Genomic DNA, 26,024 nt, shown 5'->3' on the forward strand with positions numbered 1-26,024 from the left:
ATATGAAACCTAATCTGAGAGAAAGAGAGAGAGAGAGAGAGAGAGAGAGAGAGAGAGAGAGAGAGAAAAGGAGGCGTGGAAATATCCGAAAGAAAGAAAAATGAATTGATCTCAACTGTGTTTAGAAACTTCTGGTTACACATATACAATATACCCAAATAAAAAATACAGATGGGCCACTTAATACAACTGGGCCAGTAACTATACAAATGGGCCGGGTATGTCTTCAAATCAAATGTTAATGCGGCTGAGGCCCAATATTGTCAACACAAACAAAACTGTCTACACCAGTTGAAGCCTGCCTGTACAAGATAACTTTTTTGCAGTCCATGAAGATATTCTTGCCACTATCTTCTCAATATGGGGGTACCATTGTACCATTGTAAGCGTCTTTGTGTCCAGAGGAATCCCTACGTACTTAAACAAGTACCTGCAGAATAAACAAGTACCTGCAGAATCTCTACTTTAATCTCTTTTTTGCAGACTGGAGTTGCTTCAGCAAAGAGGTTGTGTTATATGGATAACTGGTCTCAGTGGTTCAGGTTTGTTTAAATTTTATTTTTCCTCACCTCTTTCTCTCTGTACATTTTTGTTGATATTTCTATTTGGTGGACAAACCAATACTTTATTTTCTTGGTTTTGTTCTGTTTAGTACTCTGTACATGCATATTATACTTTAGAACAATGCACTAGAGCTACAGCCATGAAGACTGGAGAGCTTAAAATATTACTACATGATATTTGTAAAAATATTCAAGGAAACGCAATTGGGTGCTATCGAACTTGAAAACTGATGCTGTAATAAGAAATAAAGTAAATATCAAATGGAGTAAGCTGAAAAAGATAATTTTAGCCACTCATGACTTTAATTTTTCACACTCATGACTGAAATTAAAGATAAATTTTCACTTCAATATCACAAGGGAACCTTATCTGACTGTTGTGAACCTGAAGGGTCGAGTCATCTTTCTTTACTTTTGGAAGAACTACACATACTTTGGCAGGAAAGATAGAGAAAACAACCATATAAAACTGAATATATAGTTTTAATTTTAGCGCTTGCACATAAGTAGTTACAGTAATAGATAGTACTACTTTCTGTCATCTACTTTCTCCTGATTGGGTGAATTCAGTCATTTTAAAGAAGGAAAGCTACTGCTTAAGAAGATGACAAGAGTCCTAAATCTTGTGGCCTCGAGTGAATTACTGAACGATTTTGACTGACCTTAAAAATGACACTAGAACTTGACAACTTATAATGGGAAGAAAAGTAAACGAGCACAAATTGAGTGGGATCTTCCAAATTCAGTCCTAGTCACTCCACTCATGAACATGCCAAAAGATAATGACTAGGATTTAGTTCAAGATTTCCCTTCTTTTTGTTCTTTAGGGGACAGATAGGTCGTGACTAGAAAAGAGAACACAGTTTGAATTCTGCAACTTTCCTATTTAGTCAAAAATAATCTTTGTACGTACAGATGAATGTCATGTTACAATTATTATACTACAATCTTAAATTTTAATAAAAGAAAGAACAAAAAGAGATTAGATTTATAAACTAATGTTTACATTTGACAACCAAAAAGATTTAATTATAATCAATATTGCACCATATCCCCATGTAGGGGTAAGGTCTGCATACACACTACTTTTCTCACGGCCCACATGTAAAATTATACTGAATTGTTATTATTGTTGTTGTTAGTTGTTGTATTGCACCATAATTGAATTCACATCATTTAGAGCCACTAAAGAGAGTATTTTTATTAAGAGTTTCTACATTCTTAAACTCGAACTTAAAATCTCCAATTAAAAAAAAAGGTCAAATTCACTTTAGTAATAGAAGAAATAAGAAAATAACTACGGTAGGATCAAAGGTTGTTTTTAAAGTGTAGTTTTAATAGGGAAAAGATATAGCTATTGGTGTTATACAAAATAAATAAATTCACAATATTTTTTAACTAAATTTATCATTCAATCATAATTAATTAATATATATTCTTATTTTAATTTGAGATTTTTGAGAGAGCGGACCATGGTTTCAAATACCAAATACAATACAAGAAAAAGAATATTTTCCTCTTTTCTCCCTTTTCACGTCTAAGCTAAAAAAAGGTGTAACGACCCGTCCGGTCGTTTTGAGTATTACATCCCCATTCCCCCATTTATTGTTTAATTTGTACTTTACAGTTGTTATGTGACTTGCCGGGGTAATTGGTTCGGGTTCGGTGAGGTTTCGAAATGAATTGAGACACTTAGTCTCAAAGATGAAAGCTTAAGTGGAAATAGTTGTCCAGATGTCGACTTTTGTGTAACGACTCCGGAATAGAGTTTTGATGATTCCAATAGTTCTATATGGTGATTTTGGATTTAGGAGTGTATCCGAAAAATTATTTGGAAGTCTGTAGTTAAATTAGGCTTGAAATGGCTAAAATAGAAATTTATATTTGAAAATATGACTGGGGAGTTGACTTTTTGATATCAGGGTTGAAATCCGATTCTGAAAATTGGAATAGGTCGTTTCGACGTAAATTGGCGAAAGTTGAAAAATTTCAGTCTGCACAATGTGCAAAATACTCGTGATTCAGAATTGAGGATGGGATCCTCGCGGTTTATTGTGATTTGATATGTTTAACCCGGACTACGTGCCGCAATGGAAGTTATATCAGGATGAGATCCTTGTGGTTAAATTCATGTGTTTTAAATTCTCTCTTTGTGAAATTTAATTTGTACTATAGTACTAATAGGGAGTCATGCCTGCTAGGCTTATTTGATAATTCTTTTATGTGTTTCTATGCATATTTAGCCATATTTGTGCTGTAATTATTGAGTTTTAGCCTAAAAGGTTAGTGCCCAGGTGTCGTTAAATATGACTCGTTAATTCGGGTAAATTGTTGTCAGTATTGCAAAAATTTAAAATGAGGGTTTGATTAATATGAGGTTAATTGAGGACGTTGGAATTAATTATGAACAACTATTATGACCAGAGATGTGGTTATGGGCAAACTTGTCACGATCCAAAATCTAACTAGCCGTGATGGCACATAACCTCACCCGCTAGGTAAGCCAAATAACAACAATCTGATTCAATTAATCTTTAATTGACTTTAATATACTCCCCAAGGACTGGTAGTACAAATCATGAGCTTCTAAGATTAGAATTTACAAAGCTGGTGTGAAATAAAAATACGTCATATGTTTGAAATATATATGAACATATTTAAATTCTAAAGCTACCTAGAACAAGAGGCAGTTGTGACTGATCGCAGGTACATCTTCAATGCTAGCTCCCGCCATGTACAGCAGCATCAACATCCAAAATCTGCATGCAAGGTACATAAGTGTAGTATGAGTACAACCGACCACATGTACTCAATAAGTAACAAACCTAACCTTAGGTTGAAAGTAGTGATGAGTTTGTACCAAGGTCAGAGTCCACACCAATAACCAATAACATCTCATAACAATACAATTTAAAGCAGCACAAGTAATAACTCAATAATGAAATGCTCAACTCGTATACAATTCCGGAAAATAAACATTTTCTTTTCAAGTATAACAGTAAAATTCAAATCTTTTGCCGAAAATTACCGAAAATATGAGTAAGTCTGAAATCTGTGATTTTTCTTAAAAACTTTAACGACAAATAATAAGTTTCATTATCAGATGGCATGAGGAAAGATACTTCTTTATGCCTACATATCAAGTATGCAATGTAGCACAATGATGAACTCATGTACTCACACTCTCAGAGTACTCAATCTCACTGTCTCGCATCTCCACTCATCACACTTAATATTCAGCACACTCAGTCAGTCGTCACTGTACAGGGCAGATCCAGCCCAAATATAAATGACAACTCGCGCACAGTCACTCAATACTGTATATGGCCAATCTAGCCCAGGGAAGATCCATCCCAAATATATATATATATATATATATATATATATATATATATATATATATATATATATATATATATATATATATATATATATATATATATATATATATATATAATAATAATAATAATAATAATAATAAGTATTGTGTAGGGCCAATCCAGCCCAGGGAAGATCCATTCCTCAATATAAATAATTAGGCAAGATTCATGCCCATGTGTAATAGGGAAGATTCATCCCAAATGTAAATGCTTAGGGAAGATTCATCCCAAATGTAAATGCTTAGGGAAGATCCATCCCAAATATAAATGCTTAGGCAAGACCATGCCCAAATATAAATGCTTAGGGAAGATCCATCCCAAATGTAAATGCTTAGTCAAGATCCATGCCCAAATGTAAATGCTTAGGGAAGATCCATCCTAAATGTAAATGCAATAAAGAAAATTGTGCTCACTGTGGGGGGTGCAGACTTCGGAGGGGCTCCTTTAGCCCAAGCGCTATAATAATCCAGATCCAGGCATAAATAAATAAAAATATGTTACGGCGTGCAGCCCGATCCCATAAATATCACTCATAATCCGGCCATCGGGCTCACTCAGTCAATAATCTATCCAGTCTCTCGGGCTCACAATGTCATGAAATCGGCCCGACATGATGATATGATGTATCAATGAATGGCAACAGAGACTAAGATATGATATGCAAATGATAGATGTGACTGAGTACAAAATTATAAATTTAAACGAGTAATTCAATAGCAATAAGACCTATGTGGGCCCCGAAAATATCGGCACGTAGCCTAAACATGATCTTTAACATGAGTCTCAGCTCAATTCCTTTAATATGTGGAGGATATGTGGATAATGGCATGATTATTTGATTATGCAACTCTACAGAATCAATTAAGTCACAATTTCTATCAATGGTGCACGCCCGCACGCCTGTCACCTAGCATATGCGTCATCTCCAAACAAATCATATAACACGTATTTTTGGGGTTTATAACCTCATCACCAAGTTTAGAAATGTTACTTACCTCAAACCGTGCAATTCTCTATTCCAATATTCCCTTGCCTCGCGAATCGGCCTCTGAATGCCTCGAATCTAGTCACAATTAATTCGATTCAGTCAATACAAATTATAGGAATTAATTCCATATGAAAATACTAATTTTCCAACTAAATCCGAAATTCCACTCAAAAATACGTTAGTGGGGCCCACATCTCGGAACCCGACAAAAGTTACAAAATATGAATGCCCATTCAACCACTAGTCCAACCATATCAAAATTACTAAATTCCGATAATAATTTGGCCCTCAAATCTTCAAATTTAACTAAGAGGGTTTTTAAAATTTTTCAACTTAAATCACCGATTAAATGCAAAAAATAGTAATAGATTCGGGTAACTTGACCAAAATTGAGTTAAGAACTCTTACCCTGATGTTTTTCTTGAAAATACCCAGAACATCACCTCTCCTCGAGCTCCAAATCATCAAAAATGGCTCTTTTTCAGAACTTAAGTTCTGTTGCCCAGTCATTTACCCTATGCGATCGCGGAAAATGCTTCGCGATCGCGAAGCACAAAAATTTCCAGCACATTTTTTACTCTATGCGATCACGGCTATTCCCCCGCGATCGCGATGAACAAATTTCCAACAAACTTGTCCAACTCTTTCGGACAGCCTCTAGTATAATGGCCATAGGTTTCTGTAAAAAAAAACTCCAAATGATAAATGGTTTACCTTTCTAAAAACTAGACACCAAGGGCTATAACTTTTATTTTTGGATCATTTTCAAATTCTTTATAGATTGCGAGATATAAGCTTTGAAAGTCGGGTCAGTGCAGCAGAGATTTTATTCTATGCGATCACGTGAAAGCCTCCGCTATCGCGATGCACAGTTCTATTTTTTCCTATTTTTCTCTTCACTATCGCGGCCAGGTCCATGCTATCGCTTTGTACACCACTGTAGCCAAAAACCAGCAACTAGAAATGGTCCAAAACCACCCCGAAACTCACCCGAGCCCCTCGGGACACCGTCCGAACATACCAATAAGTCTCAAAACATATTACAGACCTACTCAAGGCCTCAAATCACATATAACAATGTCGAAATTATAAATTGCACCTCGAATCGAACTTATAAATTTTCCAAATTCTATATCTTGTGTCGAAACGTGCCAAAACAATACGGAATGAACTCAAATTTTGCATACAAGTCATAAATGACATAACAAAACTACTAAAATTTTCAAAATCACAATCCAGACTCAATATCATAAAAGTCAACTTCCAGTCAAACTTCCAAACCTTCAATTTCTTACTTTCATCATTTCAAGTCAAATTCAACTACGGACTTCAAAATAAATATCCAGACACACTCCTAAGTCCGAAATCACCATACGGAGCTATTGAAATCATCAAAACTCAATTCCGGAGTCGTTTGTACAAAAGTCAAATTTCGGTCAATCCTTTCCATTTAAGCTTCCAACATGAAATTTATTCTTTCAAACTAATCCTGAAACACCTAAAAATCAAAACCGATGATTCACACACGTCATAATACATCATATGAAGCTATTCAAGACTTAAAATAGTTTAAAAGAGCATGAATATTCAAAATGACAAGTCGAGTCGTTATATTCTCCCCCACTTAAACATATGTTTGTCCTCGAACGTACCAAGAGTTGTTCCTAAGCCCTTAAATCACTATTCCACCTTACCACGCACATACCCGGGGGTGATCCCACGCCACCCTATTCCATATAGGCCTGACAACAAAACATAATTGAAGATCATTACTTAAATCTTAGTCCGTAAACCTTGGAATTCAATTTCTAATATTCAGAATTTCTTTTCAAGACCCGAATCTCACATCTTCACACTGTATAAGTCTGAACAAGCTATATCAAACCATAACCATAACCCCAGATATAATCATATAACATACTACATAACTCTCATGCGCGCAACACCATTCCCGGTCACAGTAACTACTCCAAACCAACCAAGTACTAGTATTAAACCCCACATTCCACATAACCTCGTTCCAAAACCTTCGTACACTGCCTGTATTATTCTCCCAAATATACCGTAATCAAATTCGATAGTAGATTAATAGGTCACAGAGCTTTCCCTCGTTCAACAAGTACCATAGCCAATTGTTTAAGCCGAATTCTAATTTATTCTTCCAACACGTTGTAATCAAACCTGATAGTACCCATTCTAGGTCCAATGACCTTATATTATCAAACACAACTATTCTACAGACATACCACACCAATATAACTCAAGCCATAATTGTGCAATTCGTGCACCCAAAAATAGGAAATATCTCAAAGAAGAGAGTCGTTTCGCAAGTTCAACAAGCATCACCACAACCGCAATGCTATGAGCTCATCATATATAGTAGAACCAAGACACGCGAATCTAATAACGGTAACCAGCTCTCCTAGAGATCACATTAACATCACCCGCACGGACAACTCATGTGCTATAGTATCAATATCTGGACTCGTATGGAAAACTCACGTGCCAATAATATCAATATATGGATCTGCACAGACAACTCACATGCCAATAACATAATCCGCTCGGTATAGTCCCAGGCCTCTAGTACAACATATCATATGGGAGCATTTAAATAGTTATACATGTATATGATGAGTGAGATAATATTTTCATGTTCCTGGACTGGTATAAATGACATGCTAAAGTGTAGGCATGTACAAAGTGTGTTATCGTAGCTCAAATCGAAAACCTTTCATCACTGAGGCATTTATCAAGTTCGTTCAGAAATTTTAACCCCTATGTAGCCTCAAACATGGCTCAAATAGCTTACGCAATGTTACAGATATGAGAAACATCATAGCTTAAAGCTTAACAGTCAATTCTAGGCTTATTGTAGCCTAAACGCAATCCAAGCATGGATAAATAGCCCTCTAAAAAGTCCCCAGTGACTTAACCATAACACGTACTATTATCTAGTTACCTTGGCCACATCTTCACAGTCCGCGGTCCCAAAACAATTTGCTTCTGAGAACTCCCATTTCCCAAATTTATAGAACACATGAACCACTGTAACTGATCACAACTCAAGCACTCGAATGACTAACACATCCTTCATGCACGCTTATCCCACGAGGAATACTTCTATAATTGTTCTGTGCCACATAGCAAAAAATCGAATATCAGCAGTCTACCAACCATGTGAATACTGTAATACCGATGAACATCCGTAAGTCAGAACACAATGCGCCTTCTGAAATGTGCACCCTTCTTAGGTATTAGCGAGCAATTATAACATTCATCTAAATATCTGAAACTGACCATTCTGTCCAAAATTCGTGACCTTCCCTTCAAGACTGAGTTGTCATCTTGTACATGTAAATCTTAACCCCGCACAACATACCACATCTATCATGCTATCATGTGAAAAGTACGAGAATCTCATTATCAACTCTGAGTCACCAGCAAATTACATACCCAGTTAGTTAGAAACCTTCCTCTTGCTTCCTTCCAGGAGAAAATCACAATACACAACACGTTCCCCATACCGGTAGACAATATCCGGCTCAAACCATGGTAGAAACCATCAAGAACACTTTGAAATCCATTTGCACATAACCAAGCTATCAGAATTGAATTCCTTTAACTCGACCAAGCCACGCATGTCACCAAACCGAAGAATATTGCTACCAAAATATCTGTAAAGTCTCACCACATCATAATTACCCCCATAAATACCACAACCGAAACACCCACCCTGAAAATACCTTATGTGAATTTAAAATTATTCTTTTTACCTTTCTTATACTTAGAATGCAGATTCCATAGTCATACAGAATTACCGCAAGTCCCGGCACCACCAAATGCAAATCTCAGATTCTATCCATACACAAGTCCGGAAAAATTCTCAATTGCTATATATAAATCTCGAACCTATTAGAACCTTTTCGAGAGTCACCCATTTTGCTCAAATCTAAATTGCACCACCCAAACAGGCCGAAAGACACATGCCCCATTAGCACAACAACACCCAAAGAAGTAACCCTGCCTTAACACCACCAAATAAATTCATACTCCGTGCGCACTACATCCCTCACAAATAACAACTCACTCATTCCATGATTTTATGTTTATACTCATAAAGTATAATATAACCCGTATCCAAGAATTTTCTTGCTCGAGTCATCCTCGATCGCAACCTCCGTAAGTCATAACGGGTCCACAATTATGCCTCAAACCCAACACTAGTATTTAACACATCACCATGAAATAAAATCATCAATAGCAGGCTCCCCCACTTGGCTCAAAACCGTAGAATAAAACATCTGATAACTCACAATACACATACCGTATTACTGCCATGATACTGCAGTCAGTTCAACGAAAATTCTTCTCAAGCTCATGCAACACCAACCATAAAATACCTCAATCATCCGCTAAACTCGCATTTATTCTCTTGACAGTCAAGTAAACTTTATCACCCAAATTCAAATTCCAATCTCAACACATACACTCCACTGGTAGAAAAGAAACTCTCCACACAACATTATGAGGAACACACCTACGTAGATTACTCTGCAGGAGATAACCCACCTACTTAGACTCAAATTGGGATTTTGCAATACCCTTTCTCAGTCACAATTACTACGCAATCACTTAATCTTTCTGAGTTCAAACTCATTAACAAGACATGAGAATTTAATTTGTCCCATAATTTAACAATGTGAAAGATCCTTCAACACACTCATAACTCGAGACTATACATCAAATCAAAACAGAAATCAAGCACCTAATGACCCTTTTTACATCTCGAAAAACTCTTCTCGTCACATTCAAACTGTCACGACCCAAAATCCATTAATGGTCGTGATGGTTCCTAACACCGCTGCCAGGCAAGCCAACAATAGTTGATTAACTCGATTATTCATTTTTGTATTTTGAAATCAAAATTTTCCTTCAATTAAATAATCAGAAATAAAATTTACATAGTAAATGATAATATTTTCCCAATTACAATACTGAACAACTTATAAGTACCCCCAAGACCCGGTGTCACAAGTGCATGAGCATCAACTAGAAAGTAAAATAAAATACATCATCTGTCCGGATTATAAATTAGACAAGAAAAATACAAATAACCCTGTAGGAGACTCTGCTGGCTGCGGATCATAACCTGAAATGCAGCTCGCGGCAAGTCCCCGCATCATCCGTGCCTCCGTACCCAAAGGACCATCGAACATAAAAGTACCTGCACAAAAAAAAATATACAGCAAGTGTAGTATGAGTACGTAAATCAACGTGTACCCAGTAAGTATCTAGCCTAACCCCGGAGGAGTAATGACGAGGGGTCAACATCGACACTCACTAGTGATCCAATAATATCAGGTACAGTAAGGAGGTGAACAAATATGAGGCAGAGTAAATAAATGAAATAAACAAGTATAAATTTGTGGTACAATTCTCCTTTATACAATAGGCTCAAGCTCTCAATTAGCAAATTTCCTCCTCAACCGGATCATATATCTAAATATATAGTAGACCTCACCAAAATGGGTCGTTATACTTCAAATCAGGAAGGACTCACAGATACACTAGCTTATTGCCAAATATTACGCACGATTCCATGAGGATATTTTATAGAAATGCCGAGGCATGCGGCCCGATCCAACATAAATATTAAACTGTTCACTGCCGAGGGTCGAATGACACGAACCATAAATGCATCTATTAAACTGCCGAGGCGAACGGCCCGATCCCATTAGAATAAGGAGCTTTGATAGGTCCTTGACCCCACTCACGAATAAACGTGTGAGTTGTAATTTCTTTAACAAAAACCTTTCAATGAAACATATATATCACGAAAACATGTCGTAAGAGGAGTAAAATTTTTCGGTGACTAATCATAAACTCATGAAGTCTCTACAATAGCAAGTCTAGTCTCAAGTAGTAATGTAAAACAGAAGAATTTAATAGGCGAGAGGCTGCTCAAATAGTACAACTATAGCATGATATGAACCTAAGCCTACGCGGACAATAACATGAATGCAACTACGTACGGGCTCTCGTCACCTCACGCGTGCGTATCCCCCACAACAAGTAGCACACATCAATATACTACACCTAGGGGTAATTTTCCCCTCACAGAGTTAGACAGGAGACTTACCCCGCTCCAAAATTCCATAACCGGCTCCAAAGCCCTCTAACACCTCAAATCGATGCACGACGCTCCAAAACTTGTCAAACAATGTGCAAACCAATAAAAATATACTCTAATACTCATAACAAATCAATTTAGACAAATTCTCAACTCCACTCAAAAAGCCGATAAAGCAACCCTCGGGCCCACGTGCCCGGATTCCGAAAATTTTAGAAGATAAACATTATCCATAATATTACGAACTCAAATATATGATTTATTCTCAATTCCATACCCAAATTATTGGTCAAAATCCAAAAATACCAATTTCTAGGTTTTCTACCAAAACCCCAAATTTTCCACAATTTTTCCATGAATTTCCATGTTAAAATCTATATATAATCCAAGTATTTAACTTGAAATAGGTGGGAATCACTTACCTTGACATAAATGATGAAAGTTTCCTCTTCAAAAGCTCCAAAAATCGCCCACCCAAGTGAAAAATGAGAGGGGATGAGCCAAACCTCGCATTAAAATCAATCTGCCCAGGCCCGCCCTTCTTCGCGATCGCGGGAATGCCATCGCGATCGCAAAGGCTAAACACACTGCATCCACATTTCCTCTACGCATTCGCGACCCAATGGCTGCGTTCGTGAACCTGGTGACTCCCTACCCTTTGCGTTCGCAGGCCTCAAGCCGCGTTCGCGAAGGCTTAACGCCTGGCAGGCCCCCAAACTCATTTCCTCTTCGCGTTCACGTTCGTGTTCGCGTGCGCCTACCCACATTCACGTAGGCTTCCACAACCTCAGCTCCGTGTTCACGTCTCTTCCATCGCGTTCGCGATGGGCAAATCCAGCAGCCCCCATAAGTCTCCTTCGCGAATGCATGAATCCCTTCGCGTTCGCGAAGAAGGAAACCAGATAGCAGCAATCAGCACCAGCAAATCATTCCAATTTGGTCCAAAACCACCTCGAAACACACCCGAGGCCCCCCGGGATCCCGTCCAATCACACGAACCAGTCCCATAACATAACACACACCTTCTCAAGGCCTCAAATCACCTCAAACCATATCAAAACCATGAATCGCACCCCAAATCAAGCTTGGTGAACTTTAGAACTTCAAACTTCTATATTTTATGCCGAAACCTATCAAATCACGTCCGATTGGCCTCAAATTTTGCACACAAGTCACATTCGACATTACGGACCTACTATAACTTTCGGAATCGGAATCCGACAACCGATATCAAAAAGTCCACTCCTGGTCAAACTTATCAAAAACCTTCAAATTTATAACTTTTTTCCAAATGACCCCGAAATGACCTACGGACCTCCAAATCCACATCCGGACGCGCTCCCAATACCAGAATCACCATACGGAGCTATTCCCAAACTCGAAATAACAAACGGACATCAATAACATTGAAATATACTTCAACCCAAATTTATGAAATTCTTCCAAAATGCCAACCTTCCATAATAGGCGCTGAAACGCTCCTGGGTCATCCAAAACCCGATCCGGACATACGCCTAAGTCCAAAATCATCATACGAACATGTTGGAACCTTCCGATCCCAATTCTGAGGTCTTTTACTCAAAAATCAAACCTTAGTCAATTCTTCCTACTTAAAGCTTCCGAAATGAGAGTTTTCTTTCCAAATCAACTCCGAATTTTCCAAAATTCAATTCCGACCACGCGCACAAGTCATAATACCTGAAGTGAAGCTACTTATGGCCTTAAACTGCCTAACGACGCGCTAGGGCTCAAAACGATCGGTCGAATCGTTACATAAACCATCTGAACACATCCTGCGGTCGCATCATACTCATCATTTAGTCATTCCACCGCTCATCGAGCCATAAATTCCACTCATAGGGACACTACCGGACATATGAGTCCAAATGTACAAGTTCACACAACTGAAGCTACCGAGCCTAAGATGCGGTCTAAACCTGGCATCAAGTCCTCCAGACTGGCCCATCACCTAATACACAGAATACCCATCTCGAACCTCATTCATGGAATCACAAGTCGGCGATGCACAACTGATACCGAGCACTCACATGCGCACACGAATGAGTGGAATGAATTCAAAGAGGTACACTTCAAGCCGAATCAATGTCGCACGATAAGAAAAAAAAGATGAGAAGTTTATCCTAAAATGCCCTGTAGCCTCTTGAAGATAAGTATGGACCTCATCATACCGATCCGCAAGACTCTACTAGACACTTGCTCATGACTTATAGAACCTATGAACCTAGAGCTCTGATACCGACTTATCACGACCCAAAATCTGCATGTCGTGAAAGCCCCTGTCTCAATACTAGGCAAGCCGACAATCTCAATAAACCATAATTTCTCTTAAGTTTGAAATATAATATTTAAATTCAATATAAAAATCTCACAAATACTGATATAAGTACACTCCCAAAACCCGGTGTCATTGAGTACATGAGCATCTAAATAATAACAAAGTCTGACTAATAAGAACACTGACTAAAAATATAGAACAGTACAATAACTGAAAGGAAAGAGAGTCAAGGTCTGCGGACGCCAAACAGCTACTGTGATAGTCTCCAACAGATAAATCCTCAAATCTGGCAACCGCCATATCCGGAAGTACCTGGATCTGCACATGAGGTGTACGGTGTAGAAATGTAGGCATCCTTTCAAGTTCAACAGTTAAACCCAATACAAGTAAAATAGATCAATTCTGAATTATATGAGGAATATGACATCTCTGTATCTACATGCCAATGTACGTATTGTATGTGATGCACCTCAGTGAAAATCTCGCATACTCAAAATCTCAAGATACTTAATCACTCAGTATTGTATATGGCCAATCCAACTCAAGGAAGATCCATCATATATATATATATATATATATATATATATATATATATATATATATATATATATATATATATATATATATATATATATATATATATATATATATATACACATTATGTAGGTTATGTACAAATATTATACAAAATTTATACACTTTGGGGAAGATCCATTCCCAAATGTAAATGATTTGGGCAAGATTCATATCCAGGAAAGATCCATCCCTCAATATAAATGCTTGGGGAAAGATCCATGCCCAGGTAAAATCCATCCCACAATATAAATCAACCGCGCTCACTGTGGGGGGTGCAAACTCCAAAGGGGCTCCTTCAGCCCAAGCATTATAATAGCCAGATCCAGGCATAAATAAATAAAATATGTTGCGGCGTGCAGCCCGATCCCATAAATATCACTCAAAATCTCCAGACTCTCGGGCTCTCAATGACATAAGAATCAACCCGACATGATGTATCAATGAATGACAATAGAGACTGAGATATGATATGCAATGATAGATGTGTTTGAGTACAAAATTGTAAATTTAATCAAATAATTCAATAGCAACACGACTATATGGGTCCCGAAATATCGGCACGTAGCCTAAACATGATCTTTAACATGAGCCTCAGCTCAATCTCCTCTAACACGTGGAGGATATGCGGATAATGACATGATTCTCTAATTATACAACTCCACATAAATTATTTAAGTCGCAATTTCTATGGTGCACGCCCACACGTCAGTCACCTAGCATGTGCGTCACCTCCAAACAAATCACATAACACGTATAATCAGGGTTTATACCCTCAAAACCAAGTTTAGAAGTGTTACTCATCTCAAACTGTGTAATTATTTATTCCAATATGCCCTTGCCTCACGAATCGGCCTCCGATCGCCTCGAACCTAGTCACAATTAATTCCATATGAAAATACTAATTTTTCCAACAAAATCCGAAATTCCACTCAAAAATACACCAATGGGGGCCACATCTCAAGACCCGACAAATATTACAAAATATGAATGCACATTCAACCACAAGTCCAACCATACCAAAATTATTAAATTCCGATAACAATTCGGCCCTCAAATCTTCAAATTTAACCAAGAGGGTTTTTAAATTTTTTTAACTTAAATCACCAATTAAATGCTAAAAATAGAAATAGATTCGGGTAACTTGACCAAAATTGAGTTAAGAACTCTTACCCCGATGTTTTCCTTAAAAATTTTCCGAAAATCACCTCTCCCCGAGCTCCAAATCGTCAAAAATAGCTCATTTTCAGAACTTAAGTTCTGCTGCCCAGTCATTTACCCTATGCGATCGCAGAAAATGCTTCGCGATCGCAAAGCACAATATTTTCCCGCACATGTTTTACTCTATGTGATCGTGGCCATTCCCCCGCGATCGCGATGAACAAATTTCCAACAGCCTTGTCCAACTCTTCCGAACAGCCTCTAGTGTAATGGTCATAGGTTTTTGTAAAAAATACCAAATGACAAATGGTTTGCCTTTCTGAAAACTAGACATCAAGAACTATAACTTTTATTTTTGGATCATCTCCAAATTCCTTATAGATTGCGAGATATAAGCTTCCAAAGTCGGGTCAGTGCAGCAGAGATTTTATTCTATGTGATCGCGTGAAGGCTTCCGCGATCGCGATGAAGAGTTCCATTTTATCCTATTTTTCTCTTTACTATCGCGGCCAGGTCCACGCTATCGCACTGTACACCCCTGTAGCCAACAATCAGCAACTAGAAATGGCCTAGAAATGGTCTGAAACCACCCTGAAACTCACCCGAGCCCCTCGGGACCCGGTCCGAATATACCAACAAGTCTCAAAACATATTACAAACCTACTCGAGGCCTCAAATCACATATAACAACGTAGAAATTACAAATTGCACCTTGAATCGAACTTATAAATTTTCCAAATTCTATATCTTTTGTCGAAATGTGCCAAAACAATCCGGAATGAACTCAAATTTTGCGTACAAGTCATAAATGACATAACAAAACTACCAAAATTTCCAGAATCACAATCCGAACTCAATATCATAAAAGTCAACTTCCGGTCAAACTTCCAAACCTTCAATTTCTTACTTTCGCCATTTCAAGCCAAATTCAACTACAGACTTCAAAATAAATATCCAGACACACTCCTAAGTTCGAAATCACCATACGAAGCTATTGGAACCATCAAAACTCCATTCTAGAGTCATTTGCACAAAAGTCAAACTCCAATCAACCATTTTCATTTAAGCTTCCAACATGAAATTCATTCTTTCGAACTAATCCCGAAATACTTAAAAATCAAAACCGACGATTCACACACGTCATAATATATCATATGAAGATATTCAAGACTTCAAATAGTTTAAATGAGCATAATTGTTCAAAATGACAAGTCGGGTCGTTACATTCATCTATTGCGGCGCCTATGACAAAATTGAGCTAGAAAGGTGCTACATTCAGGTGGTCAGATAAATGTGAAGAGAGATTTCAGAAGCTTAAGACTTCCTTGACCACAACTGCAGTTCTAGTTTTACCGTCAGCTTCAGGCTCTTATATAGTGTATTGTGATGCTTCTCGGATCGATATTGGGTGTGTCTTAATGCAGTAGGGTAGAGTGATTGCTTATGCTTTGCGCCAGTTGAAGACACATGAAAAGAACTACCTTGTCCATGATTTAGAATTGGTAGTCATTGTTCATCCATTGAAGATTTGGAGGCACTATCTCTATGGTGTGTCTTGTAAGGCCTTTATAGATCATCGGAGCCTTCAGCACGTAATCAAACAGAAGGATCTAAATTTGAGGCAGCGGAGATGGTTAGAGTTGCTAAAGGATTATAATATTACTATTCTATATCATCACAGGAAGGCCAGTGTGGTGGCCGATGCCTTGAGCAGAAAGGCGGAGAGTATGGGTAGCCTTGCATTCATTCATGTTGGTGAGAGGCCTCTTGCAGTTGATGTTCAGGCCTTGGCTAACCAGTTCGTGAGATTAGATATTTCGTAGCCCAGTCGGGTTCTAGCCTGTGTGATTTCTCGGTCTTCCTTATATGACTGCATCAGAGAGAGCCAATATGATGATCCCCATTTACTTGTCCTGAAGGACAAAGTTCAGCACGACGATGCCAAAGATGCTATTATTGGAGATGATGGGATGTTGAGAATGCAGGGTCGGATTTGTATTCCAAATGTAGATGGGCTGCGTGAATTGATTCTTGAAGAATCCTGCAGTTCGCGGTATTCCTTTCATCCGGATGCCGCTAAGATGTACCAGGATATGAGGCAGCACTATTGGTGGAGAAAAATAAAGAAAAATATAGTTGGGTATGTAGATCGGTGTTTAAATTGTCAACAGGTGAAGTACGAATATCAGAGACCGGGCGGATTGCTTCAGAGACTTGGAATTCTGGAGTTGAAGTGGGAGCATATTGCCATGGACTTCATAGTTGGACTCCCATGGACTTTGAGGAAGTTTGATGTTGTTTGGGTGATTGTTTATCGATTAACTGAGTCTGCGCATTTTATTTCAGTTGGTACTACTTATTCTTCGGAGCAGTTGGGTGAGATTTATATCCGCGAAATTATTTGCCTTTACGGTGTGCCAGTGTCCATCATTTCAGATCGGGGCACGCAGTTTACATCACAATTTTGGAGGGCAGTACATCAAAAGTTAGGCACACAGGTACAGTTGAGTACATCATTTCACCCTCAGACAGACACACAATTCGAGCGCACTATTCAGATATTTGAAGATATGTTACGCGCTTGTGTTATAGATTTTGGGAGTTCTTGGGATCAGTTTCTGCCACTTGCAGAGTTTGCCTATAATAACAACTACCAATCGAGCATTCAAATGGCTCCATATGAGGCTTTATATGGGAGATGGTGTCGGTCTCCAGTGGGTTGGTTTGAGCCGGGTGAGGCTAGGCCATTGGGTACTGATTTGGTTTAGGATGCTTTGGAGAAGTTTAAATTGATTTAGGATAGACTCCGCACGGGGCAGTCTAGACAGAACAGTTATGCCGACCGGGTGTTGCTTACATGGTAGGAGAGAAGGCACTACTCCGAGTTTCGCCTATGAAGGGTATTATGAGATTCGGGAAGAAGGGCAAGTTGAGTCCTAGGTATATTGGGCCTCTTGAAATACTTAAGAAGATTGGAAAGGTAGCTTATAAACTTGCATTACCGCCTAACCTATCGGGTGTTCATCCAGTGCTTCATGAATCTGTGCTCCGGAAGTATATCGGAGATCCGTTTCATGTTTTGGGTTTCAGTACAATGCAATTGGATGGTAATTCGACTTATGATGTGGGGCCGGTAGCCATTTTAGACCGGTAGGTTTGAAAGTTGAGATCAAAGAATGTAGCTTCAATGAAAGTATAGTGGAGAGGCCAGCTAGTCGGAGAATCTACTTAGGAGACTGAGGGGAGATGCGGAGCAAATATCCATACCTATTTGAGGCTCCAGGTATGATTCTAAACCCGTTCGAGGACGAACGTTTGTTTAATAGGGGGAGAATATAACTACCCGGCTGGTCGTTTTGAATATTACAACCCCGTTCCCCCATTTACTGCTTAATTTGTGCTTTACATTTGTTATGTGACTTGCCGGGGTAATTGGTTCGGGTCCGGTGAGGTTTCGAAATGAATTGAAATACTAAGTCTCAAAGATGAAAGCTTAAGTGAAAATAGTTGGCCGGATGTTGACTTATGTATAAACGACTCCGGAATAGAATTTTGATGATTCCAATAGCTCTGTATGGTGATTTTGGACTTAAGAGTGTATCCGAAAAATTATTTGGAAGTCCGTAGTTAAATTAGGCTTGAAATGGCTAAAATAGAAATTTAAGTTTGAAAATTTGACTAGGGAGTTGACTTTTTGATATCGGAATCGGAATCCGATTCTAGAAATTGGAATAGGTATGTTATGTTATTTATGACTTGTGTGCAAAATTTGAGGTCAATCGGACTTGATTTGATAGGTTTCGGCATCGAATGTAGAAGTTGGAATTTCTTAGTTTTATTTGGCTTGAAAGGTATGATTCGTGTTTTTAGCGTTGTTTGATATGATTTGAGATTTTGACTAAGTTCGTATGATATTTTAGGACTTGGTGTATTTGGTTGAGGCCCCGGGGGCCTCGGGTGAGTTTCGGATGGTTAACAGATCAATTTTTGGACTTGGTATTTTGCTGAAGTTTTTCTGGTGCACAAGTCTGGTTTCCTTGTGTGCGATCGCATGAATTGGTCTGCGATCGCGTAGGCTTAGCTGGGCAGTGGATTTCTTGTGCTATGCGATCGTGTGGGCAGATTCGGGATTGCGTAGGCTTAATTGGGGATGCTGAGTTGTTGTTTAATGCGATCGCGTGGGAAGGACCGCGATCGAATAGCTGGAGTAGTTCACGCATCACGAACGCGTGAGGTATGTCGCGTTCGTGTAGAGGAAGTGAGGTAGGAGAGGGGTCACGCAAGGTTGTGCTTCGCGATCGCGTGGACAAGTCCGCGATTGCGTAGGTCTGTGGAACTGTGCTTCGCGATCGCGTAGAATTATCCGCGATCGTGTAGGGTTATTTTTGGGCAGTGGAAAAATTGTGCTTCGCGATCGCAGGACTTGGTCCGCGATCGCATAGAAGAAATGACTGGGCAGAGAGTTTAAGTTCTGAAAATGGGACATTTTCCATTTTTAACGATTTGGAGCTCGGGGAGAGGCCATTTTCGGGAGATTTTCAAGAAAAACAACGGGGTAAGTGTTCTTAACTCAATTTTGGTCAAGTTACCTGAATCTATTGCTATTTTTAGCATTTAATCGATGATTTAAGTTGGAAAATTTTAAAAACCCTCTTGGTCAAATTTGAAGATTTGAGGGCCGAATTGTTATCGAAATTTAGTAATTTTGGTATGGTTGGACTCGTAGTTGATTGGGCATTCATATTTTGTAACTTTTATCGGGTTCCGCGATGTGGGCCCCATTGGTGTATTTTTGAGTGGAATTTTGGATTTTGTTGGAAAATTAGTATTTTCATATGAAATTAATTTCTATAATTTGTATTGACTGAATCGAATTAACTGTGACTAGATTCGAGGCATTCGGAGGCCGATTCATGAGGCAAGAGCATATTGGAATAAAGAATTACACGGTTTGAGGTAAGTAATACTTTTAAACTTGGTTCTGAGGGTATGAACCCTGAGTATACATGTTATGTGATTTGTTTGTAGGTAACACACATGCTAGGTGACGGCCGTGTGGGCGTGCACCATAGAAATTGAGACTTAAATAAATTTTGTGAAGTTGTATAATTAGAGAATCATGTCATTATTCGCATATCCTCCACGTGTTAGAGGAAATTGAGCCGAGACTCATGTTAAAGATCATGTTTAGGCTACGTGCCGATATTTTGGGACCCACATGGTCGTGTTGTTGTTGAATTATTTGATTAAATTTACAATTGTGTACTCAGTCACATCTATCATTGCATATCATATCCCAATCTCTGTTGTCATTCATTGATACATCATATCATCATGTCGGGTTGATTTCATGTCATTGAGATCCCGAGAGATTGGAGATTTTGAGTGATATTTATGGGATCGGGTTGCCCGCCGCAACATATTTTATTTACTTATGCCTGGATCTGGCTATTATAGCGCTTTGGGCTGAAGGAGCCCCTTCGGAGTCTGCACCCCCACAGTGAGAGCGGTTGATTTGTATTGAGGGATAGATTTTTCTTGGGCATGGATCTTGCCCGAATCATTTATATTGAGGGATGGATTTTCCCTGGACATGGATCTTGTCTGAATCATTGATATTTGGGGATGGATCTTCCCCTGGGATGGATTGGCCTTATACAATACTGAGTGACTGACTGTCAGTTAATATATATATATATATATATATATATATATATATATATATATATATATATATATATATATATATATATAGAGAGAGAGAGAGAGAGAGAGAGAGAGAGAGAGAGAGAGAGAGAGAGAGAGAGAGAGAGAGAGAGAGAGAGAGATTTTCACTGAGGTGCATCACATACAGTACGTACATTGGCATGTAGATACAGAGATGTCATATTCCTCATATCATTCAGAATTGATCTATTTTACTTGTATTGAGTTTAACTGTTGAACTTGAAAGGATGCCTACATTTTTGTACTATTATTTCTATATTGGACTGTACCTGTTGAGCTCGTCACTACTTTCAGCCCAAAGGTTAGTCTTGTTACTTATTGAGTTGGTTGTACTCATACTACACCCTGCACCTCGTATGCAGATCCAGGTACTTCCGGATATGACGGTTGCCAGATTTGAGGATTTATCTGTTGGAGACTATCAAGGTAGCTGCTTGGCGTCCGCAGACCTTGACTCTCTTTCCTTTCAGTTATTGTACTGTTCTATATTTTGAGACAGTGTTCTTATCAGTCAGACTTTGTTATTATTTAGATGCTCATGTACTCAATGACACCGGATTTTGAGAGTGTACTTATATCAGTATTTGTGAGATTTTTATATTGAATTTAAATATTATGTTTCAAACTTAAGAGAAATTGTGGTTTATTGAGATTGTCGGCTTGCCTAGTATTAATATAGGCGCCATCACGAAATGCGAATTTTGGGTCGTGACAAAAGGTATGAAAGAAATATATAGGAAATTTTACACAAATAGCCGGTTAGATTCATTGTTTACTTCTCTTAGCCGATGTATATAAATTATATATAAATTTTCTTTTTGGCAATAATATGTGAATATTACCATAACAACCAAATGATTTACAAGCTAAGAGCATCCAGTTATTCCAATCCACTCTGATCAAAACTACCTAAATGGCTAAATCTCAAAAGAAAAACAATGTAGCAGCTATATCACTCTTAATTACACTGTCTTTATATCAAAATTCTACAGTTTCTAACTCTCCTAGAATCTGCAAACATACCTATTTGCTCCCTAAGTTCTTTTTGTATTTGTGTATCTATAAAAGCACTATTTATAGTTATCTTCCTAAAAAGTTTTCAATTTTGCGCTTGCCAAGTGTAATATATCAATGCTCCAATGATTGCGGCTGCTACTTCCTTTCTGAACTGCCTCTAGTGTCTGTTCTTGATCCACTATAAACTTCTATTAATAGTATGCGATGGAATGGTTATTCCTGACTAGTTGATCATTGCTTCCCTTATATTCTTGATCCATATACAGTTTACAAATAGGTGCTGATGAGTCTCAGATGTTGCTTGATCACACATGAGACAATTGGTATCTCCATTTATAGGGATGCTCAGCCTCACCAGTCTTTCTTTAGTCATTAGTTTGTCTTGGTATGCTAGCCAAGTGATCACTCTTTGTCTAGGAAGCATCACAGCATTCCGAAACATCTCAACTTCCCTCAGCTTAGTCATGTTCCCCATTAACGCTATGTAACTGCTAGAAACTGAGTACAAGCTAGAGTCCATATTTTTCCGACAGTTCTGCTTATCATGTCCTTATTTATTACAAACTTACATAGAGTAGTCTTCCAGTCATACTGCATTTTCTGCTCCACAAGCATCCCTTTTTCATTTTTGAAGAAAACCTTATCTGGTAACTTAGCATCTATTTCTACTTCAATGAGCAATCGTGCAAAGCTAAGTCCCATTTTCTTCTCTGTATGATTGTAATGTTGGCAATTTGGCTTTGTAGGTTGTTTAGCTCATTTGTTAATATGTTAATTCTTTACTGATGTAATGTAGGCAGCAGTTAAATTAGTAGTTTCCTAGTCTTTAGGCTACATGTGCTAGTGGAGTGTATGGTCAAGTTAGTGGAGTAGTTTCCTCTTCTATTTAGGAGTCATGGACATCTTCAGTTATTAGTTTTCTTTATTTAAAGTGTCTGATGTATTTGATATATTACTCAAGTCAATTAAGTACTTTCATTGTCTGTTGCTTTCTCATATATGCTACTGACAATTTTTAACATTTGGTATCCGAGCCAGGTTGAGAGTTCAGCAGATCAAGTCCGAGTGTTGGGTACTGCTTACTGTGTGTGTCTATTCTGCAATATTATTGCAACTGCAAGACAATGGCTTCTGAAAATTTTGTTCAGCCCGCCATTCCTCGCTTCGATGGTCATTACGATCATTAGAGCATGCTGATGGAGAAATTCCTTAGGTCCAAGGAATTTTGGCTAGTTGTTAGTGTTGGCGTGCAAGAGCCACCAGCTGGTACTGCTTTGTCGGAAGCACAAAAAGCAGAGTTGGACAGTCTAAGGTTGAAGGATCTCAAGGCAAAGAATTACCTTTTCCAAGCTATTGATCGCTCAATACTGGAAATAATTCTTTGCAAGGATACTTCTAAACAAATATGGGATTCCATGAAGAAGAAGTATCAAGGAACGGCGAAGGCGAAGCGAGCGCAACTCCAAGCGCTTCGTGCTGAGTTTGAAACTTTACGTATGCAAAACAGTGAGTCGGTGACTGAGTATTTCTCAAGGGTGATGGCTATCGCAAATAAGATGCGAATTAATGGAGAAAAGCTGGAGGACGTTACCATCATTGAGAAAATACTTCGCTCGATGACAGCAAAGTTCAACTATATCGTTTGCTCCATTAAAGAATCCAAGGACATTGATACTCTTTCTATTGAAGAATTGCAAAGTTCTTTGTTGGTTCATGAACAGAAGTTAAATCAACAAGACAAGGAGGAGTTAGCATTGAAGACAATGACTTTCTCAAAAGGAGCAGATCATGAGAAAGGCAAATGAAAGGGAAAAAACTGGCATCACAAAACAGAGAAGAACAAATCTGGTGATTCTCAAGGAAAAGAGAAAAGGCATGATAAATCTCAAGTGAAATGCCATCGGTATGGACACTATCGCTCAGAGTGTCGTACCAATTTAAATAAAAATTATGGCGGAAGGTCTAACTTTGCAGAGACAAAGGAAGATGCAGAGACAAAGGCGGAAGAAGAGGTTTCTCTCTTGATGGCATATACTTCTAGAGAAAAAGTTTCTACTAATTTATGGTATCTTGATACTGGTTGCAGCAATCACATGTGTGGACACAAAGTGGCATTCTCAGAATTGGATGAAACTTTTCAAGATACTGTGAAGTTTGGAGATAATTCAGCCGTCTCTGTTATGGGAAAAGGGAAGGTACAAGTCACAATCAAAGACAACTCCATTCTTACTATCAGTAATGTCTTTTATGTTCCTGCTTTAAAGACAAATTTATTGAGTGCTGGACAACTTTTAGAAAAGGGGTATGAGCTTAATATCAAAGATGGAGTTTGTCAAATACGACATTATTATTTGGGGTTAGTTGCTCAAATTAATATGTCGACCAATCGTTTGTTTCCTTTATATCTTTGCAACACCACAAAGTCTTGTTTTTCTGCAAAAGTGAAGGATGATGCATGGAAGTGGCACTTTCGCTATGGGCATCTGAATTTTAGAAGGCTGAAATCCTTATCTCAGAAAGAGATGGTGTTGGGTCTGCCGCAATTTGAATCTCCTAACGGAATATGTGAAAAGTGTGTTGTTAGCAAACAACACCGTGAATCATTTCCAACAAGCAAGTCTTGGAGGGCAAAGTAGGTGCTGGAGCTAGTACACTCAGATATTTGTGGACCCATAAGTCCTACATCTAAGGGAGGTAGACGATATTTCATCAGTTTCATTGATGATTATAGCAGAAACACATGGGTTTATTTCTTAAAGGAAAAATCAGAAGCATTTGAAACTTTGAAGAAGTTTAAAGTGCTTATTGAAAATGAAGCTGGTTGTAAAATTAAAAGCTTGCGGACTGATTGGGGTGGAGAATACAACTCAAATAAATTTGTAGAATTTTGTGAGAAGCATGGAATTAGAAGGCAACTTACGGCAGCCTACACACCTCAGCAAAATGGTGTGTGCGAAAGGAAGAATCGCACAATTCTTGATATGGTGCGTAGTCTTTTGAAGAGAAGCAACTTACCAAAAGATTTTTGGGCCGAAGCAGTTCACTGGAGCATTCATATATTGAATAGAAGCCCCACTAGTTCTGTTCAAAATATGACACCTCATGAAGTTTGGAGCGGGTGCAAACCAAATGTGGAATATTTTCGCATTTTTGGATGTATTGCATATGCCCATATTCCAGATGCTGCTAGAAAGAAGTTGGATGATAAAGGCCAAAAATGTATTTTTCTTGGTATTAGTGACAATTCAAAGGCTTATCGTTTATTGAATCCCATTACCAAGAAAATTGTTATTAGCCGTAATGTCCTTTTTGATGAAGAAGCAACTTGGAATTGGAACAATGTTGGTTCTTCCCAACAAATTTCAATTGGTAATGAAGAAGAAGAAGAACAACAACCTTTGGAGATTAGTTCACAAGCTGGTTCCATAATACAAGATGATGGAGCTCTTGAGCATGAATCAAATGATGTTCAGTCCAACAATGAACGTCCTCAACATAGCAAAGGTGCACCAGCATGGATGGAAGACTATGAAGTATATGGGATTAGTAAATCTAAAAATTCAGCTAGTCATTTTACTTTAATTTCAGATTGTGATCCTATAGCCTTTATTGATGCTGTCAAAGATCCAAAGTGGAAGCAAGCCATGGATGAGGAGATTAGAGTAATTGAAAGAAATAATACTTGGGAGTTGACAGATCTTCCAGAAAATCAGAAGACCATTGGTGTCAAATGGGTTTACAAGACAAAGTTGAAGGATAATGGAGAGGTCGACAAGTATAAAGCTCGCTTAGTTGCAAAAGGATATAAGCAAGAGCATGGTGTTGACTATGAATAGGCATTTGCTCCTGTTGCACGGTTGGACACCATAAGATTGGTAATTGCTTTGGCTGCTCAAAATGCATGGAGTATCTTCCAGTTAGATGTGAAGTCCGCCTTCCTACATGGTGAGCTACAAGAAAAGGTATTTATCGAACAACCTCCTGCCTATGTGAAATCTGGTGCTGAAAATAAGGTGTACAGGTTGAAAAAGGCTCTATATGGGCTAAAACAAGCTCCAAGAGCTTGGTATAGTCGTATAGATACTTATTTTTTAAATGAGGGATTTCGAAAGTGTCCATATGAACATACTCTTTATATAAAGAAAAATTATGCAGGAGTTCTAATGGTATGTTTGTATGTTGATGA

At 38.3% G+C, this 26,024-nt stretch overlaps 1 long non-coding RNA gene across 1 annotated transcript; it reads left to right on the top strand.

Moving 5' to 3' along the window:
- Window positions 1-116: 116 nt before the first annotated feature.
- On the top strand, window positions 117-21,404 carry LOC142171415 (uncharacterized). The gene is made up of 3 exons (XR_012700979.1): window positions 117-542; window positions 19,983-20,050; window positions 21,184-21,404. It is a non-coding gene; the product is annotated as an uncharacterized LOC142171415 (long non-coding RNA).
- Window positions 21,405-26,024: the final 4,620 nt, after the last annotated feature.

Source organism: Nicotiana tabacum, chromosome 17, assembly GCF_000715075.1.
Source record: "Nicotiana tabacum cultivar K326 chromosome 17, ASM71507v2, whole genome shotgun sequence".
NCBI classification, from domain to species: domain Eukaryota; kingdom Viridiplantae; phylum Streptophyta; class Magnoliopsida; order Solanales; family Solanaceae; genus Nicotiana; species Nicotiana tabacum.